Source organism: Sabethes cyaneus, chromosome 3 (genome assembly GCF_943734655.1).
Source record: "Sabethes cyaneus chromosome 3, idSabCyanKW18_F2, whole genome shotgun sequence".
Classification (NCBI taxonomy): domain Eukaryota; kingdom Metazoa; phylum Arthropoda; class Insecta; order Diptera; family Culicidae; genus Sabethes; species Sabethes cyaneus.
In genome coordinates, this window is record NC_071355.1 from 209,285,218 (window position 1) to 209,297,277 (window position 12,060).

The following is a 12,060-nucleotide window of genomic DNA, read 5'->3' on the forward strand; positions in this document are numbered from 1 at the left end:
ACACATACATTGTACATTTCCACAACAGTGAAAATGCTCAATCGTGAAGACCAGTTTTCATTAGAGATACTCACAGTAAGAGATACACGAAAACTAAAGCCAACGATTTGGCATCAGTGTACAAAAACTGCCAGCACTTGCTGCGAAGCAAAATGCTATAGCAGTATGACCTAATTGCTTTCAACATGATCCGCTTCTGTTTTGTTTAAACCAATGTTGCACAGTAGAGCGATATATCTTTCAACTTATTCAATGTAAAATGCATTGCAAAGCTTTTTTTACACACTGTGTCCGAGTATAATATTCAAGGTGCGTGACAATAGCTTAAGCAGATTTCATAACTATTTCAATACTTGTTAATCAACCATTTAAGCAAACAGTATGCGTGTTCGATTGGCTCCCTTTTAACAATGCTCGATTGGATCCCAAGATGGCTGCTTCCGCGTATCTCTATACTCTGAGTATTTCTAGTTTTCACTACATGTCGAAGTCGCTATTCTACAAGTGAACCCAAAAAACATCATGCTTGTATTTTTTGTAGCTAATTAATATTGAATGTTTGATAGAAAATTTTCAATATAAATTAAGCTGATAATCGAGTTTAGAAAAGAAGAACTGTTCATGAATATATACAGCACTGGCCGTGTCTCGCTCAATATCAATGTAAAACTAATAAACTATAAACTGTAACTACCTATGTGCTGACTAGTAGGTACAAGTTCAAAATAAAAGTTCATGAGCTAGGCAAAGCTCTTATTGAGAAAAAAGCCTCAGTCTCCCCTATGAAAGAATATCATACTAATTGCGATCTGATAATTCTATTATTCTAGCTTGAAAGACTCCTACTTGTGATGAACCTAATTACTGTTATTGGTGAAAGCTACTTCCGAACAATAAACATTTCAACTTGTTAACAAAAACCTATTCATCGCAAAATGAATCACGGCAGCTAAATAGCCATTATGCGGTAGGATGACCTCATTCTCGGGATGACCCGATTTCGACATTGCAGTATGTAGGGTAAAGGAAGGACGATCGGGCGGAGATAAACGTGAACAAACGAATAACCGAATCCCAGAAGAGAAGCGAAGGACGATACGATAGGAAACATTGGGAAAGGCTCATCCCGGTGGGTGTGGTTGAAGCAAAGCTGATTCATTGGTTTCTCTATTTTTTCTATTTTGTTTTATTTTGCCGTTCGTCGGAAATGCAGATACTCCCGAGGATCTACCTACTTACATGTTTTGATACTTGCAGTGCTGACTGCAGCCTGCAAATCACCACCTTTCCGACTAACACGGAGGTACAGTTACGATTTGCAGAATGATGAATAAATTTCCAGATTTTTTATAAGGCATTCAGCCACTTTTTTCTATACTTCTGTAATTTGAAAACAAAAGTTAATGTTCTTAACGGAAAATCAAATGAGCTTTCAATGCAAAAATGCATTTTTTTAGGTATTTGAAATTACACATTTACACATATTTACAAATTTATGAGGCAGCATGTAGATTTAACCTCAAAAAACACGTCACGTAAGTTATTTTAAGAACTGCAAAATTTAAATTTCAATTAATGATTGAGTTCGTCTATTGTTACGTTCAGAAATGCATTCAAAAGAAGTCGTAACTGGAAACGTACAGATGATTCAGATTTAATTGCTGCAAACGGACAATAGGGACAAGTTGTGAGCACAAGATGACTCACGACACTAATTACAGACGTGATGCAAAGCGACAGTGAGCAACAGTAAAGTTCTACAGAATTGCATTCCAAATCAGATGCAATTCGCAACCCAACAAAATAATGGCTTTGATGAAATCAATGACGACATCTAACATTCAATTACATTTCGCATCCTGTGATTCTCCAAACGATACGCAATTCAATTCTGGCTTGGAACGCAATATTATTCCCTACTTTGTGACGCAGTTAAGCTGGTTGTGCGTCGTCGTCACCGAGCTCATGCAACATGCAAGCAAGAACGGACACAAAGAAGTGTCCTCCTTAAAGATATAATCGAGTGACATGAGGATGATACGCAATAAAGTTTCCCCTTATTCACCGTTCCTAAACATGCTCAAGTGCTAACTAAGCAACTGCATTCCGCCAAACAAAGCCGCTGCCTCTCCCTTCGGTTGGAAAAATCTGTGTCAGTCTTTTCACGGCTCCGTTCTGTATGTTCTGTATGGGGGATTAAGCCGCTAACTTTGTATGCCAGTGCAGTGAGATTTCCCCCTTCATGTTGCTATTGCGCCTGTTTTCCACTGTGACAGGTTTCCTTAGTCGACCGTGTAATGTGTCATACTTGCTGCTGCTTTCCACTGACCTATTTTTTAAGGATATGAAACGTGAACAAGAGCATAACAATAGCATCCATGTGTACCTACAACTAAAAGCGCATTTGATTTTCAGTTCGCTCTAAACTACTCGGGGCAAGTGTTTAGCAGCAGCAACAGGACTACTCAACCCAGTAGGATTGGTGAAAAACAAAAATCGACAAGGGTAGAGAAATGAGGGTCCTGTTCGGGGACAAATAGCGCATATGCGTAATGTACAAAGAGTAATGTTTGTATTTATGTTCGGTGGTAGGCACATAGTTTTTGCAGCCCTCATGTATGTGATTGAGTTGGGTATAGAACTAAGCAATCAATCCTATGCCGCATATTATTGCAATCAATTTCGATTGTCATTCTACGCAATTTGCAGGTTGGTACATGTTCGGAGAAGATTGGTTGATTTAGCATGCCATCACGAACAATTGCAAAGTTTAAATCCCCCATTTAAGCGCTTCCATTACAGTTGGCCGAATGGCGATGAACGAGCACGGTTGGTGTGCTTATGAAAACTGCGCACAAAATGCGCTCAGCTCGCAATTATTTATGCGATATTAATGCGAAGCAATGCGATGCTGGATTCTTGTGTTCTATTATTCATTCTTCAAGGCTACATACACTCGATGTAGATGTTTTTCTTCCTGCTCTGAGAACGGCATTCGAGCTTGGCAGGCAGTTCTCGACTATAAACAAATCGTAAATCTATTCATTCCGATACACATATATAGACCTTATGATGGAGGCGAACAGCGGGCAATAGTGTTGTTGCTTGTTTTCATATGAAACTACTAATATTTCAACAAACTATTAACAACTCAAGGTAATAGCATATCAATTATTTCGAGTTACTTCCTGCATTGAAAGAGACGTTATAAACTGTACAAATAATCAAAGTCAAACAGCTTAAAACATCGCTCAAGATTAAGATCTTCAGAATGCATAAATGTTTCTGCAGCCAAAATGTCAAAATAACCAAAATAACAATCGAAAAGACGAGGGTGTTCCTTTGAATGTCATTCTACACTCTAAAAAAAGTGAAAATATGCAGGATACCGTTGATATGTTTGCTGTCATCAATATACCTGAGTTTATCGCATCTGGCACAAGTATGCCTGTAATTGACTTGAACGTGGAAAAAATTCGTGCAAAAATAATTTCGTTAGATGTATCGAAAGGATCGGGACCGGATGGAATACCGAACTCCTTGGGCGGCATCCATAAAGTACGTCACGCTTATAGGGGGGAGGGGGGTAGACCTAATCGTGACGATTTGTGACGCAGGGAGGAGGGGGGGTTGAAGTTATGTGACGTCACATGAAAAAAAAATCAAATGGAAAATTTATTCGGGATATTATAATTTAGCCTTCCTTTTAAGATACAACTATTGAAGGTTTCTATAAAATTAATGTTCTGATGAATTTTAAAACAAATAGTTAAATTTTTTGAATGAAAACTTTTTTTCAACATATATGTGTGAACAGCACTCATTTATTCTTCTATGTAGTATGAACTCTCCATTACGGCTTTACAGAATATGCAGTACACCGCTGAAGAGCTACTTGAGTACCGTCTTGCCTAAAAGATTTTTGCAACCGCAAATAGCAGTCGCACAAACTCCTGAGAGGCTACGGGGTGCTACCAGAGACCCATGGCAATGTTTTCCCTTGATATTCGTGCTGAACTCAATCGATTAACATAAACTCATACCGAAGTTCCACTGCTGCTTTTAAGGTTTTTCAGTATAATTTATACTGCCCCTCACTCAAAAGCTCTCTGAAGAATAGAGTTTATGCCACTTGCGGACTAAATTTCGCATCTAAGGTAGTGTTGAATGATTGCACGATTGAATGAATACACAAAATGACGAAATCCGTCTGAAAAGTTCTTCCAAGGCGTGTTGCTGCAAGACGTCAGCAGGAAGTCCTGATTCTTTCAACTAGATCAGACGAATTTGAGTGGATGGATGTAAAGGACGTGGATATGCGCGAAACATTCATCGACGACGCATCAGTGACTTCTGATATTTTCAAAATCCGTAAATCGATGACTTATAAGCTCAAAAATTTTCCTTTTTTTATTTGCTGAAATTCATTTGATAGCTTTAAATAAAAAGGTTGAAATGAATATTTAATTTTTTTGTTGTGAAGGAGGGGGGGGTTGCCGTGACGTGACGTACTTTCTCAGGGAGGTCACCGAATGTGTGACGAAATGTGACGAGGGGAGGGGGGGTTGATTTTGGTCAAAATTTGCGTGACGTACTAAATGGATGTCGCCTTGCTATAATATTGTGTGGATGCTTTTCTACTTCCGCTTTACATTCTATTCAACGCATCTTTGACAACCGGAATATTTCCAGACCTCTGGAAGATATCTCATATTGTACCAATTCACAAGAATGGTTCGAAGATATCAGTTGAAAATTATAGGTAGAGGCGTTTGTATTTTCTCGGCAACGCCGAAGATGTTTGAAAGTATTGTGTACGATCATGTGTGTTCTAATTGTGTACCGCCATTCGGGGTGAGATTGTGCCACGGGGGTGAGATTGTGCCAAAAACCAAAAATGTTTATTTGTGAAAATTTATTATATCTATAGAAACTGGTGACCTAAATTCAAAATGATGATGCACATAACATATTTATTCATAACTTAGAATGGAACACAGACAATATTAGCAAACTATTTAGCCTAAACAGCGTTTCAAAGTTCGCGATCAAAAATACGCGCAAATAACGCTTGTAAAAAATGTCCCACATAAACCAACCCACACAAGAAATCGCATCAACTTGCTGTTTTGAAGGTATATAAACTAATCATTTACAATGTATTGAAAGGTTATTATGCGTTGGATAAGTTTTGATTACGAAAATAATTTTTTTGGAACCTTGGTCCTTTTCGAGCTTCACGGGGGTGAGATTGTGCCAAGCCATAATGATTGACACAATTTGTGGATTTCACATACACAACCAAAATACGTCAGTATACACCAGTACACTCACATTCTTTACTATTGAGCACAATATTTTGACAGATTAGATTTCATCATCCATTTTGGAGCAAACAGCATCATAGGTCTGCTCAATAATTTAAACTAATTTTTACTTTTTCTCTGGAAATTTCAGATACTTTGAATAAACACTCTAATATAAGACGAATATATTATACCGTGTATAAACTGCCAATTTTAAGCAGGGCGGAGGGGGGTGGGATAGGCCACATGTTCTGCGGCCGCGGGATCTCGAACGAAGTAATGGTCACTATTGTTAAATGATCAAATAGGTATGCCCCCTTAGGATACACCCCTTCATATATCTCTCCCTTGTTAACCCTTGAAACGCTACTGGCTATATAAAGGCTATCCATTGACTACGAACTCATTTTTAGTTATTTCAGACCTTTCCGGGTTATTTTCCTTCATACTTTTTGTATGATGCGGTGTTTTTGGCCGACCCCCTGCCTCTAATAGTCCACTTAGTTCATGGACGGCCCCATGTGAACTACTTTATACTGATATTTATGTGTATTGTTTATAAACATGCTAATGTTCACTGTTTAGGTTTTTAGCTTAACTTTATGTTTTTGGCACAATGTCACCCCCTAGAAGGGGTGAAATTGTGCCAAAGTTCATGCACTTCCAGTAAAATTAGGTTTCATTGTAACTAAACCATCTCTGCGGTAATTGTTAATTGAACAATTTAGTATATATTGACAGGTTTGAAATCAACTTAGCTCCTAAATTGTGTGTATACTGAGCTAAAGAACAAATATATATGCTTTTTTAGCACAATCTCGCCCCGGACGACGGTAGTCTAATCCTAAATTGTCAACACGGATTCCTCAAAAAAACGCTCTACAGTGACTAATCTAACGGAATTCTTTTCCAAGACAGTGCAATAGATGTCAGATGGCTTCCAAGTTGATACCGTTTATACAGATATGTCCAAAGCGTTTGACGTTGTCAATATATAGGCGATGACTGTTGTTCTGCGGAAATATGGATTCAATGGTGTCTACTTAAAATGGATCACTTCGTACCTGACTGGCCGCTTACAGCATGTTAGACTGCACAATACAAATTCTAAACTGTTTACAACGCTTTCCGGAGTACCTCATGGCAGTCACTTGGGCCCTCTGCTGTTTGTTATCGTCATGAACGAGTTGCCCGATATGCTAATTGATGTTTTCGTGTTAATCTATACTGATGACGTGAAAATGTTTGTCCTCGTACGTTCCCCGAAGGATTGTACGACTCTTCAAGAGAACTTGAATCGTTTTCTTGACTTTTGCAAATTAGGCTAAGAGTAAACGTCTCCAAATGCAACGTGGTCTCTTTCAGCCGCAAATCGCGCAAAATCGAATACGGATACTGTCTAGCAGCTGATTTAGTGTCAAGGAAAACTTGCCACTGCGATTTAGGCATTGAAATGGATAGTGAATTGACCTTTAGCAAGCACACCGAGAAGATAGTAACGAAAGCAAATTCATTATTCGGAATGGTGAAACGTTTTATCCGTGAACTAGATGATCCGTATACGATAATTGCAATTTACACGGTATTGGTCCGCACGACAATTGAGTATGTAAGTGTGGTGTGGCGTCCATTCTATTAGGGGTAATAGGGGCATAATGAGCATATGGGGTAAAATGGGCCACCGTTCGTTTGGGCATATTGGACAATCAATTTCGTTAATTTCATTGATGAACTGGTTGATAATGTTCTTAATAAGCATCTCAACAAAAACTGCATCCAAATTCGTTGACATGTCTGAGATATTGAGAAAAAACTCGAGCCGACTCAGGATTGTAAAAATACTATAAGAATTGCAACCCACAAAATAAGCTCTATAGCTATTTGTTGCGTGCTCTGGACTTCTCCACTCCATATATGGCTACTATTACCATATATGAACAATCACTTTATATAATTGAGATATTTTTTTTTGTTTTATCGCATTATTATAACTATTTTTGAATAGCATACCTGTAAGGGCCATAGTGAGCATACCTGGTAATGTATTTGTATATAACCAATAAACGCTGGAAAGTAATATAAACATTAAAATGACACAGTCAAGTATAATGCTGCGTAGTTGTACGCAACATTCAACCCGAAAATAGCGGTTACAGAGCAAAAGTTGTGTCTTTCATCTACCTGCCACTTGAACCGCCATATTACCTATGTTGTTCAACTAAAAAAAATCGGTAAATAGAAACAATCATAAAACAACCGCTAAATAAAATGAAAATAGTCACCATTTCTCTTTTCTTTTATATGATATAGTCTTTTATGCTATTTTCTAGTAAAAACTGGCTAAAATGGTAACTTAAACTAAAGTGCCCATATTGCCCCGTATAGTGGCCCATTATGCCCCGTATGGTTTTTGAACGAAGCAAAAAATATCATTTTTACCTTTGTTATACTATAACAAAGGTTTAGGAATTGGTCGAAAAACACGAAATTGATCCGAGGCCCGGAGGGCCGAGCCACATATACCAATCGACAGGGTTCGACGAACTGAGCAATGTCTGTGTGTGTGTGTGTGTGTGTGTGTGTATGTGTGTATGTATGTGCGGAGCGCAACTTTTCTATCGCCTGTTTCTCGGAGATGGCTGAACCGATTTGTTCGCTATTACTTTTGTTTGAAAGGTATTATTGCCTAGTATATCACTATTGAATTGTTTCGAGGTCCGACATTTCGTTTAAAAGTTATAAGTAAAAAAGTAAAAATTACGTGACACGATTTTCTCCGAACCCAAATGACCGATTTCAACGATCTTGGTATCGAATGAAAGCTCTTGTTAACACTAAATTTTTCGGATAAATTTTATTGAAAACAAACAATCAGTTTAAAAGTTATGCTTAAAAAACCTGTTTTGACAAGGTAATAATTATCGCCTGTTTCTTAGAAATGACTAAAGCGATTTAGACGCTATTTGTCTCATTTGACAGGTAACATAACCTAATAGATCACTATTGATTTGTTTTTTGATTGGACGTTTAATTTGAGAGTTATGATCAATTGAATACAACACATTAAAATTTACAATAATTTATAACGATTTCATCTAAGATGATTTATCTAGTTTGAATTATTTTGGCATCAAATTAGAGATTTTAATGCTACAAATATATCTGCAAAATTTCAGAAGAATCGGTTTTGCCGATCAAAAGATATTAACCCTCCAACACTCGCGCCGACTTTTGTAATTCGGTTACTCGTGCGCACAATGGTCCAAAGCCAAAAAGACATGCGCATTAGAATTTTGACTGGGAAAACTTGGTTTTAGGTTTATGGAACCTTCGGAAAAATTTCTTGAAATTGAAAGTTCTATCGTCTGGTGCAATTTAAATTTTGATTAATCCCCCTATAAGTGAAATAAAAAAATTATTTTTCTTCAGTTTCAATATAACACATTGATGTGTTCTGCAAAGTTTTAGAACATATTATTACAAGAAATTTTGTTGAATACAGTAACCTTCTATCTATTAAGCGAAGAGAGAAAAATCTTATTCATTGTATATGAATTTGTAAGATCAGTTTTTTCTATTTTAGCTCTTTTTGTAATTGTTGCATTCCTTTTTATGTACTACAAAATTGTATAAATAGTAAAAATACACAACTTTGATTAATATAGTATACCTCTATGTTTGTTTGTTTAGGTGCTGTAGAACTTTGATTAAAAAAAAGCCTTAATTTTGACCCCGAATGACTCGACTACCAACAGATACATTTTAAACATTTTATATTTGCTAATTATGTTGCTGCATACAGACACCATTTTTACATATGAAGAAACGAGAGAAACTTCCAGGGCCAATCGCGGTACAACTCACATGCTGATTGCTTCGTTTCTGTGATGTCAGTTTATGCTGATCTATTTGCCCAACAATTTAAAGTATTAATGCATAATTATGACGTTTTGCTCATAACAAGGTAATTGAAGAACATACGTTAGTTAAGCAGAGATTTGTAACTTTATAACAATATGGCATTCAAAAACCTACACGTGTTGTACAAAATGCAACAGCGTGAGTAATCGAAGGTTAATAGAAATTGATGAAATTTATTCAAGAAAACTTTATTGATGTCAATCAAAAATAATGGCGTTACAGAAATTTATGCGTAATTCCAAATCCTATGAACTAGACTTTTACTACGCAATGTATATGTTAAAGAATAATATTTCCTCTTATAACTTGCTTTTACTTGCACTTACTCAAATTAGAAACAACCAGCTTACCCTTACTCAGTAATTTCATGAAAAAAGGATCTATCAAAATTTATAGGTGCTGCTATTTTGTTCAAATTTTGTAAACTTATTAAATTTCCAAAAATTTAATGAAAACCAACGCACCACGCAACGTTAACCAATAGATGAATTATGTTTCGAAGACGTGTCGATTTCTATCTCAAGTTCTAAGCAAGTAAGACCGTATAACAAAGGTTCCTTTCACCACTAGGTGGATTAAATCGGGTTTTTAAACATTCAAATCAATCAATAATCAAAAGTCAATCAATATTCTAACATTGTTGATTTTTCAAAGACATGTCAAATCGTAAGTTTAAGGCAATTATTAGAATTTTGATTACGCGCTACATGTTTTATGACGCGTTTTGCTTAGGTGGCCCATATTGCGCCTACCACCCCTAAATATTCGTTAACCGGATCGAACGCGTGCAGAAAAAGTTTGTACGATATGTTTTGTGTAATCTTGGCTGGAGAGATGAAATGTCTGATTATCGATCTCTTTGCTTGCTAGTCGGAATCAACAGCTTAAATCAGTGGTGCCCAGGCATAGACATGGTGCGGGCCAAATCAGATCGCCCATGAATGCCGCGGGCCGCAATTATGTCTGGCCATTCCTGTGCATAACTAAATGTAAAATAGGTGACAACAAAAACCATTTTCTAGGAATCACCATAAGATTTACATCGGAAAGCATTCAGATTCACAACATGCACGAGGCATAACGAATAAATTGAGGGACTCCTAAGTCATCAAAAAAGTTTCTCCTAAGTCCACCATCTTTCAAATCAGTCCTCGGGCCGCACGAATTATCTCAAAGGGCCACTTGCGGCCCGCGGGCCGCAGTTTGGCCATCACTGGCTTAAATGATCGCAAGATTTTAATCGATGTTCTATTTTTAAAAGACGTTATTTCGGAGAAATACAGTGCTCCGTATTTGCTCAGCCAAGTGACAAGATATGAAAGAAGAACCAACTTAAGGAGAATTAGGCCGTTCCATTTATCGAACAGGTCGCAGAATTATGCCCGGAATGAGCCTATGTATCGAATGATGGCTCTTTACAAAGATCTGCATTCCGTTATTTCCATAGAAATGTCAAGTGGTTAGCTAAAACATAATCTTAAGCAATATTTTAATAACTAAGTATAAAGTTTTATGTAACCATTAATTTGTTAGAATTTTAAGTCTGATGACGGGCAAAGGCTATATATCAATAAAGACAAATCAAATCAAATATGTGGAATCCGTAGTAAGCACGACTTCCCGAAAGAATTTCTCTGCTGCAGCTGTCATCCGACGTCATCAACGACCCGGTGTATACAAATTCGTCCACCACCTCTAACTCGTCCCCGTCGACTACCATACTAATAGCGCTCTTTGCGCACCATCCGATGTGAACTGAGAGTGCGTCGTAAATACTACATAGTTCAGTAATCTTATGGATAATAATTAGTTCTATAAACGCCTTATACATAACATTTTCGAATTTCGCTTGGCTGAGGTGTTACATTTGAATAAGCAAAATCGATGCACTAAGTGCAGGACAGCCCTGTCTCACGTTTATCCAGCAAGATCTCTCCGTCTTTACCCTAACACATTTCGGCTCGCGGTACAATGCCTTTGTGAGTTACGTTTAATTCATTGTATAATTTACGCGTTTCCTGGAGAACGATACCGTTGTTCCATGACCATGCACTTCATTTCTTTCAGGTGGCGCTTCTTATCCCGGAAAAACTAGGCTTGCTGTTTTCGTTTCTGTCTATATCGTTCCATGTTTTGACGGATCCCCTGCTGCAGCATCGACGCCCTCTCTGCATTCTGCATGTCAAACGTACTGATTTATCCTCTGATATTCCTTGTCGAAGCAGTCGTTACGTCGACTTTGTTCAGTTAACCGAAGGGCACCTTCCGCTGCGCTGTTGATGATTGCTTTAACGCTATCCCAATACTCCTCGAGACTTCCTTACTCGGTAGCGTTGTCTCTTTGCGCATACTCAGTAGCGACTTCAGGTTACTTGAGTCGTTCCAGATTGTACCGTGGCAGATGACCTGAAAGAGCTCTGAGAGACCAGCTCAGGGTTGAGGTGGTGACGTTCTCAGACATCAAGCTGCGGAAGGCATTTGGTGATATGCAAACCGCAGCTTTAAATATGCCAGAGGCCATCGTCCACAAGATATTTAAGGTAGATTGGTCAGCGTGTACACTCGTGACCAAGCAGCACGGGAAGCGCTGTTTCAGGTGCATGTGCTTCGGCCATCGGGCCGGTAAATGCAAAGCCCCCGATCGGTCTTAGCTATGCAGATGGTGCGGCGAGGAAGTCCATTACGGTACTGGGTGCACCAAACGACCCAGATGCCTGTTCTGCACAGTAGCGTCGGGCAATAAGCACGCAACAGGCGGACCATTGTGTTCGGCCTACAGACGAGCTTTAAAGCGTTAAAGGAGCAGGTTATATAGATTAACCTGAACCACTGC